Consider the following 15,389-nt stretch of genomic DNA (forward strand, 5'->3'; position numbering starts at 1 on the left):
ACTTTCACATTTGAACAAGGGTTACAAAGCAACTACTCTTGCTTAGTTTAAATTTAGTTAATATACTTAAAATTTTGTTACAAACATGTCATATGTTAATATTTTGTTATTTATACTTATTTTAAAACTTTAATTGAAAAATACTTTAAAACATTTAAAATAATTTTTAAAATAAAAATAAAAAAACAAAATATGCAAAGATCAATTAACCACTCTATCTAATCACCCAAAATAATCCCATATAACTATAAGATTATCTCAAATATATAATTTTAATTAATAGTAGTTATTTTAAAAATTTATTCAAATTAATAAAAAAAATTAAAATGGAAAAAATTAAGAATATTAATAATTTTCTAATATTTTTGAGACATGACGATAATCACATCAAAATTAATTTTATTATAAATATATTTTTATTTGAATTAATGAATTTGGAATTAATTATATATCTATAAATATAAATATTTATTTAATTTTTTTTAACATAACTTTTTTATAATAAAAAATGTATTCAATCGAATATTTATTAATAGAAAATAGTTATAAAAAAATTTATACCTTAAATATTTTTTACTATTAATTTTCTTAAATATAACCTATTAACTAGATATTCAAACCGAACATGGGTTAATTAAGTTAAAGTCTTATTTTACAATAATGTTTTAATCGACATACAAATTATAATTTATTAAAATACAATGTAATTATTAAAAGTTTGATTAAAATATATTAAAATTTTTAATCTTAATAAACCTTAACCATTCCTCCACCTTCGCGGGACATCCCGTACCAATTCACTGAGACACCACTTTATTGTCATTCCCATGTTGATTTAACATTTTAACATCAAATTTTTACTAAGACACTACTTTAATGTCTTCCCTGCTTGATTTAATATATCAAACTTCAATTTTTTCCTGTTCATTTACGATTTTTTTTTGTTCATTTACAAAGTAACTATTGCCCGGCCATTTAAATAAAAAAAATTAATTTAATTATTAATTATGTTAAAATTGAGTAGTTTTTAAGTTTTATTTTTTGGAAAGTTTTGTTTTGTTTTGTTTTTTTGTTTTTTTTTTTTTGTTTTGTTTTTTTTTTTTTTTTTTTGTTTTTTTTTTTTTGTTTTTTTTGTTTTTTTTTTTGTGTATTTTTCAATTTATTTTGTCTAAAATTCAGTACGGATTCATTGAAATCGCAAGTTTGATGAGTAAACTATTCACAATAAAATTTTCCCAATTTTTTTTCAGAATGTTCAATCCATATATATAAATAAAAAATCACTTTAAACTACACAAATCAAAATCAGACTAGATTTCAATTAAAAAAACTCCAAAAAAGTTACACATAAAAGCTACTCTTATTAAAATTTTGATTAAGTATGTAATTTCTATTTTTTTTATTATATATATTAAATTATTACTTTTAATAAACCTTAACCATTCTTCAACATTCATGTACCAATATATCACACACTACTTTAATGTCATGCGCATGCTCATTTAACATATGTAGCTTGAAATTTTTTTGTTTATTTACAAAGTATTCGATGTCCAACCACTTAAATTGAAAATTCTTAATCAAGTTATTAAAATACGATAATATATAATTATTCTTGGGAATTTAAGTTATTAAAAAAAGAATCCTGAGAGATAGGAGCTAGGGTTTAGAACACAGAGCAATAGGAGGAGCGAGCTGATAACAATGGAGGGGCCAAGGGGAGGGAGTTCCATTCCCTCCTACAACAACGTCGTTTCAAATAGAAGTAGGGCAATGAGTTTGAATGGATTCAGGAAACCCTTGGAGGCCAGAAAAAAGAAGACAAACTCAAAAGAACCAGAAAGCAGCAAAGCGGGTGAACAGGAAGAAACTCACAGGGCGGTCAGAAGGGAGGAGAGACTAGAGGACACTGGTCAGAAAAATGTGTACAAATCTGCAACAGGACTCTGTAAACCCAAGTCAACCATCAAACCCTGGGTGGTTCTGAATGATCCTGCACTGCAGGAGCACATAGATCACATGACGACTTATGCTATTATATGCAAGTTTATGGGTATATGGCCCACAGAGAAGAATCTGTACACATGGATAAGAAACAACTAGAAACCAAAGGGAGATATAACTCTGCATCTAGGGTCCAAGGGTTTCTTCACAGTGGTTTTCACTAGCCTAGAGGACAAAGACAGAGTGTTTGAAGGAGGACCCTATTTCTATGTTGTTGCAGGACTATATATGCGACCCTGGGTAATGAACTTTGTCCCGGAGCGAGAAACGTTCACATCGGTCTCGGTATGGATAAGACTTTACTCCCTACCTCTAGATTATTGGCTGCCTGAATCCTTAAAAGCTATAGGAAATAAATTAGGACATTTCTTAAAAATATCAGAGGCAACTCTGCGAGGAAAATATACCTCCTTTGCATGAATATGTGTGGAAATGGATCTATCGGGAGCACTCCCGAATGAAGTTGTCATGGAAGTTTATGATGAGGAATGGGTACAGGTGGTGGACTATGAACATCTACCTTTTAGATGTCGGAAATGTCATGAACATGGGAACCTATTTTGAGACTGCCCACAAAACAAAAGGGAGGATAATCTGAGAACCAACACAGGCAAAGATCCTGATGGATTCACCAAGATGGGAGGTAGAGGGAAAGGAGGAGGAAGAAAGTACCAGAAAAAATAGAGTGAAAACAAGCTATCAAGTCACAACAGTTTCGAAATCTTAGAGGAAGAAGGGGGGAACATTGGAAAGGTTGTTACACTAGACAACCATCCTATAGAGAAGGAAAAAGAGGACAGCTTGGAAATAATACATGAAAATAATGCACAACAGGAAACCATACCAAACAACATGGAACTAAGTAGGGACCAAGAGATGACCCCAAGTGAAGTTGGGACAGAGGACCAAGAACTACATGAGATTCTTGAGAGCGAGAATCTTGATCTAGAAAAATTCTTAAACCAGGGAACCAACAAAGGGATAGACTCCCTACCACAAGAGGATTTTGATAAAGTACAACAGCTCTTCCTCTGGAGATCTCAGAAAAAAGCCTCAGGAATCAAAAGAAGCCATGAAAGCCAAGACCATAGAGGGGTCAAAACAATGGAGGAAATATCAGGAAACTCGGCCAAAAACCCAAGTAGGAAAAGAGGAAGAAAAAGACAAAATGAGCTACTTACAGAGTGTGGAAAGCTCATGATCAACTTAGTAAGATGAAAGATCTCACCAGTTACGCATTCAAAAATCCATCATTATGAAGCTCACAACATGGAATATCAGGGGTCTAGGAAGTAAAAGGAAACAGAGGAATCTCGGCAACAGAATAAAAGAAGAAAACCCAGATATGGTGTTCATACAGGAAACAAAATGTTCCATAGATAAAGTTCGGAAGATACAAAGCAAATGGCTCAGTAAATATGAGCACCTGGAAGTCAAAGCCAATAACACAGTGGGTGGGATTTTTACTCTTTGGAATCCTTAGAAATTTGGCATTCTGGATGCGGAAGCATCTGGGTACTATCTTTCAATGGTTATCCATCCTTTGGGTGACAAGGAAATCTATATGGTCACAAGTGTCTATGGGCCTCAAAATCCTGAAGACAAACTCAAGCTTCTCACCTCACTAGAGGATCTAAGGGAGAGATATCCAGTAATACCCTGGATTCTGGGTGGAAATTTCAACATGATCAAATCTCTCAGGGAAAAAAATGGAGGAACTAGAACAATAGGAAGAGACTCTATTGCCTTCCAGAACTTCCTAAAGAACTTGAGGCTAGTGGACTTAGAAACAGCAAATGGAACCTTCACTTGGAACAATAAGAGGGGAGGAGCTTCCCTAGTTGCCTCAAAACTAGATAGATTCATCATCTCAGAGAACCTCTTCCTCTATGGACCTAACATGAATGATTTTATCCTTCCTTTTGTAGGATTGGACCACTAGCTGATTCAGCTAGAAGCTTCTTTTATTGGCACTCCAAGAAACATACCTTTCAGGTTCGAAAATGTTTGGCTCACTCACCCTAACTTCATCTCCAATATTAATAAGTGGTGGAAGGAAGATTTACCTGTTCAAGGCACGATAATGTTCATTCTGCAACAGAGAATAAAACATATTAAGGTCAAACTCAAAGATTGGAACAAAAGTGAGTTTGGAAATATTTTTAAAGCCAAAAGAGAAGTGGAGCAAAAGCTCCAGAAAATTAACCAAATTCTTATCAAGGAAGGCTTTATTGAGGATAGGAAAGTGCAAGCTAACTCTCTCCAACAGGAATGGGACATTAGATGTCAGCAGGAAGAAATCTTCTGGAAGCAGAAATCAAGAGTGCAATGGCTTAAAGAAGGAGAAAGATATGCAACGTTTTTCCACATATCAACCATGGAACATCGGGCTCATAATCGAATCACAAAGCTCATAAATCCTCAAGGGAAAGAGCTAAGCACACACAAATATATGGAATCCATTTTGGTACAACATTTTCGAAATAGTAGAGGAGCCTATCTTAGACAGATCACTAGCTATTAAAAGATTTACGAAGCATATTCCTAAACTGGTGACCAGGGAAGATAATTATAATCTCAACATACCAGTGGCAGAAGAGGAGGTAAAAGAAGTAATAAATGAGATTCACAATGGGAAAGCTCCTGGACTGGATGGTTTCAAACTTTGACTTCTTCAAGGCAGGCTGGGAAATAGTCAAGCAGGACATACTGGAGGTGGTGGAGGATTCAAGAATTTCAAAAACAATCCTAAAAGTGCTAAATACCTCCTTCATAGCCATAATTCCTAAACAGGATAAAGTAATGACTCCATATCGATTCAGACCCATAGCCCTTTGTAATGTAATATAAAAAATCATCTCCAAAGTTATTGCAAATAGACTCAAGCCCATTCTTCCTACTCTCATGTCGGAGGAGCAAACTGGATATGTGGAAGGAAGACAAGTTCTCAATAACATCATTCAAGCTCATGAAATAGTGCACTCTCTCAAGATTAATAAGCAAGCAGGGATGATCATACAATTGGACCTCGCGAAAGCTTATGACAAACTAAGCTGGTTATACATCAAAGAAGTTCTGATAGCATATGGCTTTGACCAGAATTGGATAAGATGGGTTATGGCTTTGGTAACATCTGCTAGCTTTTCTATCCTTCTCAATGGTTCTCCTTCCAGATCCTTTCGGCCCTTGAGAGGTCTCAGGCAAGGAGATTTGCTCTCTCCCTTTCTCTTTATCCTTATGATGGAAGGATTAGGCAAAGTGATCATTTCTGCCAAAAGGGAAGGCACAATCCAGGGTCTCAAGCTCACCCAGGAAGGAGACTCTCTGACTCATCAAAAATTTGTAGATGACACCATGTTACAGGGCATACCAACGGTCAAAGAAGCCAAAGCTTACAAACAAATTTTGCAAGATTTTTCTTTGGCAGCTGGCATAGAGGTAAGTCTCTTAAAATCTAAAGTATTTTTTTTCAATACAAATATTGCCATTCAGAGAAACCTCTCCAGAATTCTCAGCTTTCAGAGAGACCATCTTCCCTCCAAATGTCTGGGAATACCTCTGACTGACAAACCTCTGAGCAAGGAAGTTTGGGAGCCATTGGCTAATAAACTAAAGGAAAAAATTAGCAAATGGACAAGTAGATCTTTAAATCTAGCTGGTAGGCTAGTCCTCACTAAGGCGGTCCTGCAATCTATTTCGATATATATGTTTTCGGCTCTTCCTGTCCCTAAAGGAGTATCCCAAAAAATTAGGAACATGCAAAGAGATTTTCTTTGGGGAAAAGGGGAGGTAAAAAAGAAATGGGCTCTCGTAGCTTGGGACAAACTGTGCAAACCCAAACCTCATGGGGGTCTAGGTCTCCATGACCCGGAAACTCTCAAAAACGTTTTGGGGGCCAAACTTTGGTGGAGATGGCTAAAGGAATCAAGCAACCCATGCACCAAGCTCTGGAAACAGGAATATGCAAAGGATTGGCAAGAATCGGACCTGATCAGAATGTTCGGACATCTTCGAGGCTACCATATTTGGAACAATGCTCGGGAGAATAGAGTTTTAGTTCAGAAACATAGGTTATGGGAGATTGGAAATGGGAACCTTGCCTGAATTTGGGAGGATAACTGGAAGCAGGAACCCAACTTAAGTAGAGAAGGACTAGATATTCTCAAAGAGGAAACTGTCAACAAAGGACTAAAAAAGGTCAGTGACTTTTGGGATAAGACTAGGAACAATGAAAAATGGAGAACATGGAAAGTACCAATTTACAGTGAAGAGACTCCTTTGAAGACCCAGGCTGAAGTTCTTGCAACAATCCTAGAAAAGACGAAATTTTTTATCTCTACTTTCACAAATCAACTTAGATGGGGAAGAAGCAGTGAGGGCAACTTCAACCTCAAAGAAGCCAAAGAAATTGCCACTGGTTACAATTTTTCAAACCCAGATAAAATTTGGAAGGACTTGTTATCACCAAAACAACAGTTTACTTTTTGGTTTTAGATAAGTGTCAAGTCATCTCACGCTTTAGTGGGTAGGTGTTAGGTTAGGATGTCTCAAAGGTTTAGTTTTTCTCTTATGTCCAAATAAAGTCTAACATCCCTTTCCTATGTTTCATGAGTCCCACAGCCCTGTTAAAAACTCGTAGCTCAAGGCAAATTTGAAAATTTTGAAATTAGTCCTGAAACTACGATTTTGTAGCACAGACTGTGTAAATTTGCTATTTGCACTACAAAAACACTTCTCTTTTCGTAGTGTGCTATGAAAATGTGGATTCGTGAAAATAGTCTTGTCAAACATCAATCTGGTAAAAATCCGTTAGAATTTTCATGATTAGGTGTCAGTTACAAGTCAGTCCATGAGCATGCCACCGTTCCAAACTCATGATTTCGAATTTAGGGGTCATTCTGAATGATAATTTCAAAATTCAAAGAAGCTGGCTAGTCTCATCATCTTAGTTTGCATGCAAACCCTTGAAACAGAGTTGTTTTTGACAATAAACATTGGGAATAATTCACCAAAGTTTTCCTCATCCCTCATTCAGGCGAGGCTGATCATCATCGATAAGTGAGGCTGATCAATTGAGTTTCAAAGGAAGCTGGTTTTCTTACAAGAACTCAGAAGAAAAGATAAAAGAGGAGAAGAAATGCCACAGGTCTGGCCATTGTTTGAGAACCGAGCTAGAAAACACTGAGGTCCTAAGCAGAGACAAAGCAGTTGTAGAGGCTTTCAAGAAAGTAGGGTGCTAGAAGTTTTGTAAGAAATTGTAGGGAGGGCATACTGAGGTAACCAAGGAGTTTGCACTTCATTTTACTGGTTTAAGGACAAAGGTCAGAATGCTTGATTTGCAAGTTTCTCCAGAGGTTATAGCGTTGGTGACCGAAATTCCTAGGGGGCAAGAGGCCTGGTTCAAGAACTTCAGATTCAACATGGAACCATGTAAGGTGTTCCTGAAGTCACAATTTTCAGAAACTGACCTAACCAAGGTAGTTCCCAAAGACTACATCAAGAACAACTATACCAATTTACTGTTTAACATTCAACGTTATTTCGCCTGTGAAGGCAGATATCAAAAGGTTTACTCATATCATTTTAAACTCCTTTTGCATTTTACTGGTATGATTTCTCTAGATTTTCCTTACTTCTTATTTCGAAGTATAGCTAAGATGGCAGATAAAGTTCAGCTAAAGTCCCAAGGGTGTGAGACTTCCCTTTTTCATCATGGCCTGATTAAATTGATAGTTTTACATGAACTCAAAAGGGTAAAAAAAGATTGGTCTTCATTTTTGTTTGTATGTGACTTTGGAATAGAAAAACAAGGTGAAGGTGCTAGCTCTGGGGTCAAAGAAACTTCATTAGCAGAAGCTAGTAGGTCTGCAATGACCAGGGCAAAAAGGTATGCTAAATTAAAGCCAAGGAAGCAGGTGAAAGAACAAGCAAGCAAAACCTCAGCAGTTAAAAGTCCAACAGTCATTCTTGAAACTCCTAAATCTGCCAAGGGAAAGATATCTGAGCTTAAAGGAGAAACACCAGAACAGTCATCCAACAAACTAGTTCAAAGGAGACTTACTAGGAGCCAGATTGCAAAGGAAAAGGGGAAAACAGTGATTTCAGGAGAAGGTTCAAGCTTGAAGGGTGACTTAAGTGATATCTTAAGGGCCATTGACATTACGGAATCCCCTTTGGTGCAGGCAGATGTGACAGAAGTTGATCAAAGGAAGTCGAAGAAAGTGAAATCCTCCAAAAAACTGGAATTTAAGGATGAGGTTGCAGCTTTTGTTTTCAAACCCAAAAAACCCTTAACCCGACAATCCAAGAAGATACCAGAGTCAAGTTTTGAATTGGAGAGAATAGAAGAAGATTTTGTTGTTCAAGAGGAGTTAGAATTATCATCTTCAAGACCTGAAGGAGACAAAAACAAGGTTCCTGCTACTCAAATGCAAAAGGCCTGTTCTGAAGTCATGGAAAGAAGGTTAGAAGTTGCCAACAATGAGATTGCTAAACTAAGGGCGAGAGCAAGAGAACATGCTGCTGAAAAGACAAACTTCAAAAGGATGAAGGCTCTCTGGGAGGCTGAAAGAGTGCCCAAATCAGAAATAGTTAGCAGTGAACAACAATACTTTACCTGGACTGTTCCTGCAATCAAAGAAGCCAAATTTGTGAGAAAAATTAATACTCAGCTCAGAGCTACAAACAAGGGCTTGAAGAGGAAAATTGAAGATCTAGAAATACAACTAACCACTCTGGAAAAGGGTCTACAACAATGATGAAACAAGGTGTTGAAGAAAGGCAGTGAAGGTATTAAAATAGTTTTTGGCACATAAAGGAATTTTGGCATATAAAGGAAGAGGAGCTACAAAGAAGAACATCTATGAATGGATGTGGTTTTAATTTTTGGTTAATAGATCAATCTTCTCAAAATTTTGGAAAAAGCTCGCAAACCACTGATTTTTGAAGGCCGTGTTGAAAAAGAACACACACAGGAGTTTCGTAGCGCGCTACGAAACTGCTGAAGATGATCATTTGGTTCTTATAGATGCATTGTGGAGGGAATGTTGGATTAGTTCCAAATTTTGAAGCTTATAATGGATATGGGCTCATATGTGAACTCTCAGATGGAAGGGGTGCAGGTAGCAAAGCTTCAAGGAGTACTCCATAGGTAAAATGAAGGTTGTGCTACGAAAATAGAGTATTTTCATAAGCACAGTCATGTTTTCATCCACAAGCTCGAGTTCCCTTTTGCACAGGTGGAAAATGATATTTCAACAAACTATTAATGCATGACACCTATACACCAATAGAAAACAATTTGAAGATAAACACAAAGGGTTAAGGGCCTAAAAAAGAGGAACTTTGTCTCCTAATTTTTAGGGCAGTTAAAGCATAATATAGCAGGTTTTGCAACAGCATCATGGTCATCATCAAACTTGAGGAAAGGGTAGGAAGCTGATTAAAGAATGCATTAAAGACTCAGATAAGGGTGTTGAAGGCTTGTTTTAGAAGTTTTAATCCTATTTGTATTAGGACTCTTAAAAGACAGCTCGTTGTCAAGTTGTAATTAAATAGTTTGTTTTTGAATAGATAGGTGTCTAAGTTAGGAATTTGAATTCCTCCAAAGGTGGATGATAGTATCCAATGATGTAAAGTTATATATTAAGCTTGAAAATCAAATTCCTCAAGGTTGGAAATTTCATTAGTAAAGGAAAGATTGTGTTATTGTAAGAAACTGTGTTTTTCATACTTAATACAGAGATCAGTTTGACTACTCAAGATTCACAAAGATTTCATGTGTTTGATGTTCTTATGGCTTTTTTCAATTACTTATTTTCAGTGGTATGAGTTTGTGATACTTATAATTCATTGGAAAATGCTCTAACTTCCTTCACATGCTTGTAAACTATGTTGTTTCACTGTGTTACTGTTTTATTCATAAACCTAAACTCTAAGTGCCTTGACTTCCATGTTTTGTTGATCATGTTGTTTTGTTGAAGACTATTTTGACTCCATAGCCCAATAGATATTTGCTAATCATAGTTTCAACCAGCCAACCAGTTGTACTTTTGTTCATTTTGTTCCTAGAGTTAGTCATCTAATCATTAATCAAAAGCTCTAAACCTAGTGAGAGAGCCCTCTCAGGTTTAGGAGGCTAAGCCTTAACCAAAAGATTGGTTTGAAAGAGCTACTTAGAGTCTGCTTGATCAGCAGACTCTGCCTATCAAGGTCAGATTTTGTGATAACAAGACCTATGGAAGCACCCTTACTGGATGAAAGTCAAGTTGTTTATGTGGATGGTTCATCACAATATGATTCTGACTTGGGATAATCCTAGAAAGAAAGGTTTTGTGGGACCATCCAGATGCCAGTTATCTGGTATCGAGGAAGAAACAAGGGATCACCTTCTCAGTCTCTATACCTTCACCTCAACCTTATGGAACTGGGTTGCCTCTAACTTCAAGAAAACTGATAGGGATGAAAACGATATTTCCAAAACCTTAAAGAATTGGAGGAAAAAAATTTCCGAGAACGAGACAGTCAACACGGCCTGGACATTGATACCAGGCTTTTTAATCTAGAATGTCTGAAAAGAATGCAACAACAAAATTTTCAATGATAAATCCAGCACACCCCAAAACATAATAGCTCAACTCCTAAGGCAGCTCAAAGAAACTATAAATACCATATAGAAGTAACCTCCTGAGAATCCTCCATCACAATAGGAGGCTCACATTCTTCTGGTTTTGGGCCTACGGAAGTTGGTCCCCAAAATCACAACCTGAATTGCAACACACTCTACAATGAGACAGGATTACTAGCAACCACTCTCCCCTGGCTACTTGAAATTCAATACAGATGGAGCCTCGAAAGGAAACCCATGGGTTGCAGGTTATGGAGGAGCTATAAGAGATGACAAGGGGAAAATAATAGTAATATTCCACAGTCATTTAGGGAATGCCACCAACAACATGGTAGAATTAATGGCCAAAGAAAAACGCTTAGATATTTTGAGAGATCTCAATATGACGAACTCCATAATAGAAGCACACTCTGAATTAACAATTAACTCAATAAAAAAATAGCAAATGGCTCTGCACCAGAAAATGTCTCAAACCACTTGCGACTTTTGCAGGTTTATCATCGTATTCAATCACATCTAAGAATCCCGAGAACCCTAAGTTTTGTACATGTGCGTAAAAATGCCAACAGATTAGCGAACCAGCTAGCAGATGGAGGGGTGCTCTGTAAAAATGATCACAGTATTTACAGGTGGGAGCTAACACCCGCAGGGAATCTTAGAGAGGAATTCCATAGTTTGGCGTGCGCAGACAATGAGCATTATCACAGTATGAAGGAGAAGCAGCAATTAGGCAATTAAGTGAATGGCAGACAAGGCTTCATCAAGCAGAAGACCTCAGCATCGCCGTGACAAAAACTTTCTAATGGATGGTAGGTTACGGAGAAAGAGTGGTTTCCTTTCTCAAAGAAATCAAGGGTCAAGTGATTTAGTGGTTTATCAAGTGCTCCCAAGACCCCAAGCATTTTTTAATAGTTTTCCTCCAATGCCATTCAGAAATCAACATGTGGCAGAGGGCGGAGAGAGAAAACTGCCTATATCGGGTGGGTTTTCCTCACGCATCTTCTTTGCCTGATATTCTCCTCAACCGTCGGATTCAGCGGGTGAAGATATATGGCCACAGTTCATCGAGCTAGTTGGATGCATTATCCTCTGTGCTTATCGTGATAATCATGGTGGCTCTTGGGTTTCGGATGTCAAAGTAGCACGGGATTTATCTCCCTGGACAGACCCAATAGAACCCTTGAATTGGGTTTATTTTCCTTTCATGTCCGTGGGTTTTGTCTTTTTGTAGGCATTTTGAGTTGTTGTTTTCACAGTGTTTAGCGGGACTGAGGCCTGATTTTTGAGACTTGGCGGTCACCAGTTGCTCCCGTTGACTTTTGGGTGGAGACTTGTAAAATAGTTTTGTACCTTCTAGCCATTGAATGAAAAAGAAACACTCTTTCTTTAGCAATTTTTTTTTTATTAAAAATACGATAATTAAAAATTATCAGAGTTGTCTATAGCATGACTTTTTGGAGTTTCTACTGACGGAATCCTGTGAAACAATTGAGGTGAAATTTTGATTTTTGTTATTTAAACTAGTTTTTGTAGTGTATATATAGATTCAACACCATGAAAAACCCCTAGGGCAGTTCTATTGTGCACTGTTTATCCATCAATCTTGTCAATTATCGGAGTTGTCTATAGCGTGACTTTTTGGAGTTTCTGTTGACAGAATCCTGTGAAAAAATTGAGGTGAAATTTTGATTTTTGTTATTTAAACTAGTTTTTGTACTGTATATATGGATTCAACACCATGAAAAAGCAATAGGGCACTTCTATTGTGCACAGTTTACCCATCAATCTTGTGATTTCAATGAATTTTTTCTCGATTTTAGAGAAATTAGACCGAAAAATCCACCAGAAAAGCTTCAAAAAAGTCGCACTAAAGACAGCTCCATAATTATCCATCACTTGGACTTAAATATTTAGATGTGACTTCTACGAAAAGAAACTATTTAGGTGCAACATTTGGTATTGTTTAGTAAAATAATTACTAGTTGTAATTAAAAAAAGTTCTTACACTCATGTTATGTGTATAAATCAAAGTTTTATTCACATCACACATGACTAGGGGAGAGATGTCTAATGTTGTGGGACTAGTAATTGATCTGGTCACATTAAACCACTAGAAGTTGAGACTTGTGCAATCAATATTTAAACAAAAATAAATAACATTAAGTGAAAATACTAGGGGAGAAATGTCTAATGTTGTGGGACCAATAATTGATCTGGTCCCACCAAACCATTAGAAGTTGAGACTTGTGAAATCAATATTTAAACAAAAATAAATAACATTAAGTGAAAATACTAGGGGAGAGATGTCTAATGTTGTGGGACTAGTAATTGATCTGGTCCCACCAAACCACGAGAAGTTGAGACTTGTGCAATCAATATTTAAACAAAAATAAATAACATTAAGTGAAAATATGTTTTAATTTATGTCCAAAATTTCCGAAAATATTCATTGGGCCCACAATTGTCCATAAATAGTATCTTAATACTTGAGAGTACAAATCATATTGACCCATTAGAAAACAAATAAAACCATAAATCCTTCCAAAATGGTCAATTCCAAAAGTACAAAGGAGCAATCACTTCAAGCCCCACTCATCATAACTGAAGCTATGTATCCAAAACAAATATCCATACCTGCACATAATAAAAGTGAATGTATGTCAGCCATAACTGTTCTGTTGTTCAACATTTGAAACTATGTATCCCAAATAAATATTCATACTTGCACACAATAAAAGTGAATGTATGTCAGCCATAACTGTTCTGTTGTTCAACATTAACCTATAGGTTTTAACCTCGTACAAAAATTACTTGCATATGAATTCTAAAACACAGAGAATAAACAATGCGAGAGCATAACACATAAAACACATATACAGAGATTTCCCCTGTATCCCAAAACTAGGACTACTAGCTTGATTTTTCATTATATCCCTTTCAATGTTACAATACATATTTATACATGTCGAAGCATTCAATACCATGCACAAAACCATAGGTAGGTCCATCCACCTAATATAGGGTCCAAATTTTTTTTTCCCAAGGTGTTGCCCTAGACCCCGTAAAAGGGGGCTACACACCCCCTCAAACCCCTTAGATAGAAGGGGTCTGTCGCCCCCCCTCTAACCCCCCAGTTAATTAGCACGACTAGTCGTGGAAAGAATATAAAAAAACCCAACATAAACACACTGTGTTCAATAAATGACACCCAACCCATTATATTTCTCATTGAAACATGTAAGAGCACATGGATCAACAAAAAACAAATTCCCAGTCATTGGATCAGATCCAATTAAATCCAGATCAAACATTCAAAATGAAGCCATTGCAATCCATGTCCTTCCTTACCAACAATTAAATTCAAGTGCAAAATACTTCAACCACTGTTGAAGTTGCATGTTTAACATTCAAACTATTCACCAGCCCCGGAGACAAATCATCACAGAACATTTGACAGTATATTCACGTTAGTTATTTCAATTACAACATATTTTTCTTACAATTTTTATTTCGATTCTTACAGTTTCATTTTCATGAAAATATATTATTTTTCTATATTCTGAATCATTTTAAAGTTGATTGGAAAATATTACACAACCATAATGAAGAGTATTGGCTAGTATGGCTAGCTACAGATGAAAAAGAACAGAACAACTCCACCTGAGCAACAATAATCTTAGTGGAAATATTCTAACTTCTCTCAGCAACTACACTTCTCTCCAGGTGTTGTCCATTGGATACAATGATCTCACTGGTCCAATCTCCTCTATACCCTAAATCTAGCTGAAAATAGCATGATGGGTACCATACCTGAAGCTATTAGCAATTTGATTGGGCTCATCTACCTAAATCTTGCTCAAAATAACTTTACTGATAGCGTACCTCAAGCCATAACAAAATTGAGACAGCTAGCCAGCTTAAATTTAGGGGCAAACAATCTAACTGGAACCATCTTCAACAAATTTTTCTAAATGAGAATCATTTTACATCTACAATTCCAAAATGCATAGGAAAACTCCATTCTCTTACAAAATTATTTTTGAATTCAAACAATATTTCTTGGAGCATTCCTGAAAGTATTGGCGAGTTGGTTTCACTTCAACAATTAGATACATCTGAAAAAAATCTAGAGGGATCAATCCTAGATCATATTGGCCAATGTGTGGGATTAGAAATGTTAGATTTGTCCAAAAACAAGTTGAATGAAAATATTTCTTCATCTTTAGGCAATTGTAAATCTATGAGGAATTTATTATTGCACCAAAACAATTTTCCTGGGATATTACCACCAACTTTAAGTAAATGTACTATTTTACAAACGTTAAAGGTGTTAGAAAACAAACTGAGTATATATTTAGAAATAATATTTCCAATTTCTATGGAAGTTCTGTCTTCTTATTCTAATAACTTCTTCAACCCAATGTACCCAACTTCAACTGATAGATTTAATAAAAAATAGATTAACGGGTTAGCTACCTAGCTACCTTGTAACTTTGTATGAATTAAGAGTTTTAAGTGTTGGTTATATGGATATTTCATCTAATTAACTTTGTGGAATAATCCCACTAGAAACATAGTTTGACACTTTCAATGCTACTTCATTTCAAAGAAATGAATGGCTATGTGGTTTACCTTTACAAATATGCAAGGAAAAAGAAAAACAATTTATAAAAAAGAACTAAACGAGATCAACATCTTAACTAGAAATATCACTTTGTTTAGTTGAAATTCCTACATTGTCTGTGAGTGTCTCCAAAAG

Source organism: Pinus tabuliformis, chromosome 7 (genome assembly GCF_031772625.1).
Source record: "Pinus tabuliformis cultivar Carrire ecotype Pingquan chromosome 7, CPIR1, whole genome shotgun sequence".
NCBI lineage: Eukaryota > Viridiplantae > Streptophyta > Pinopsida > Pinales > Pinaceae > Pinus > Pinus tabuliformis.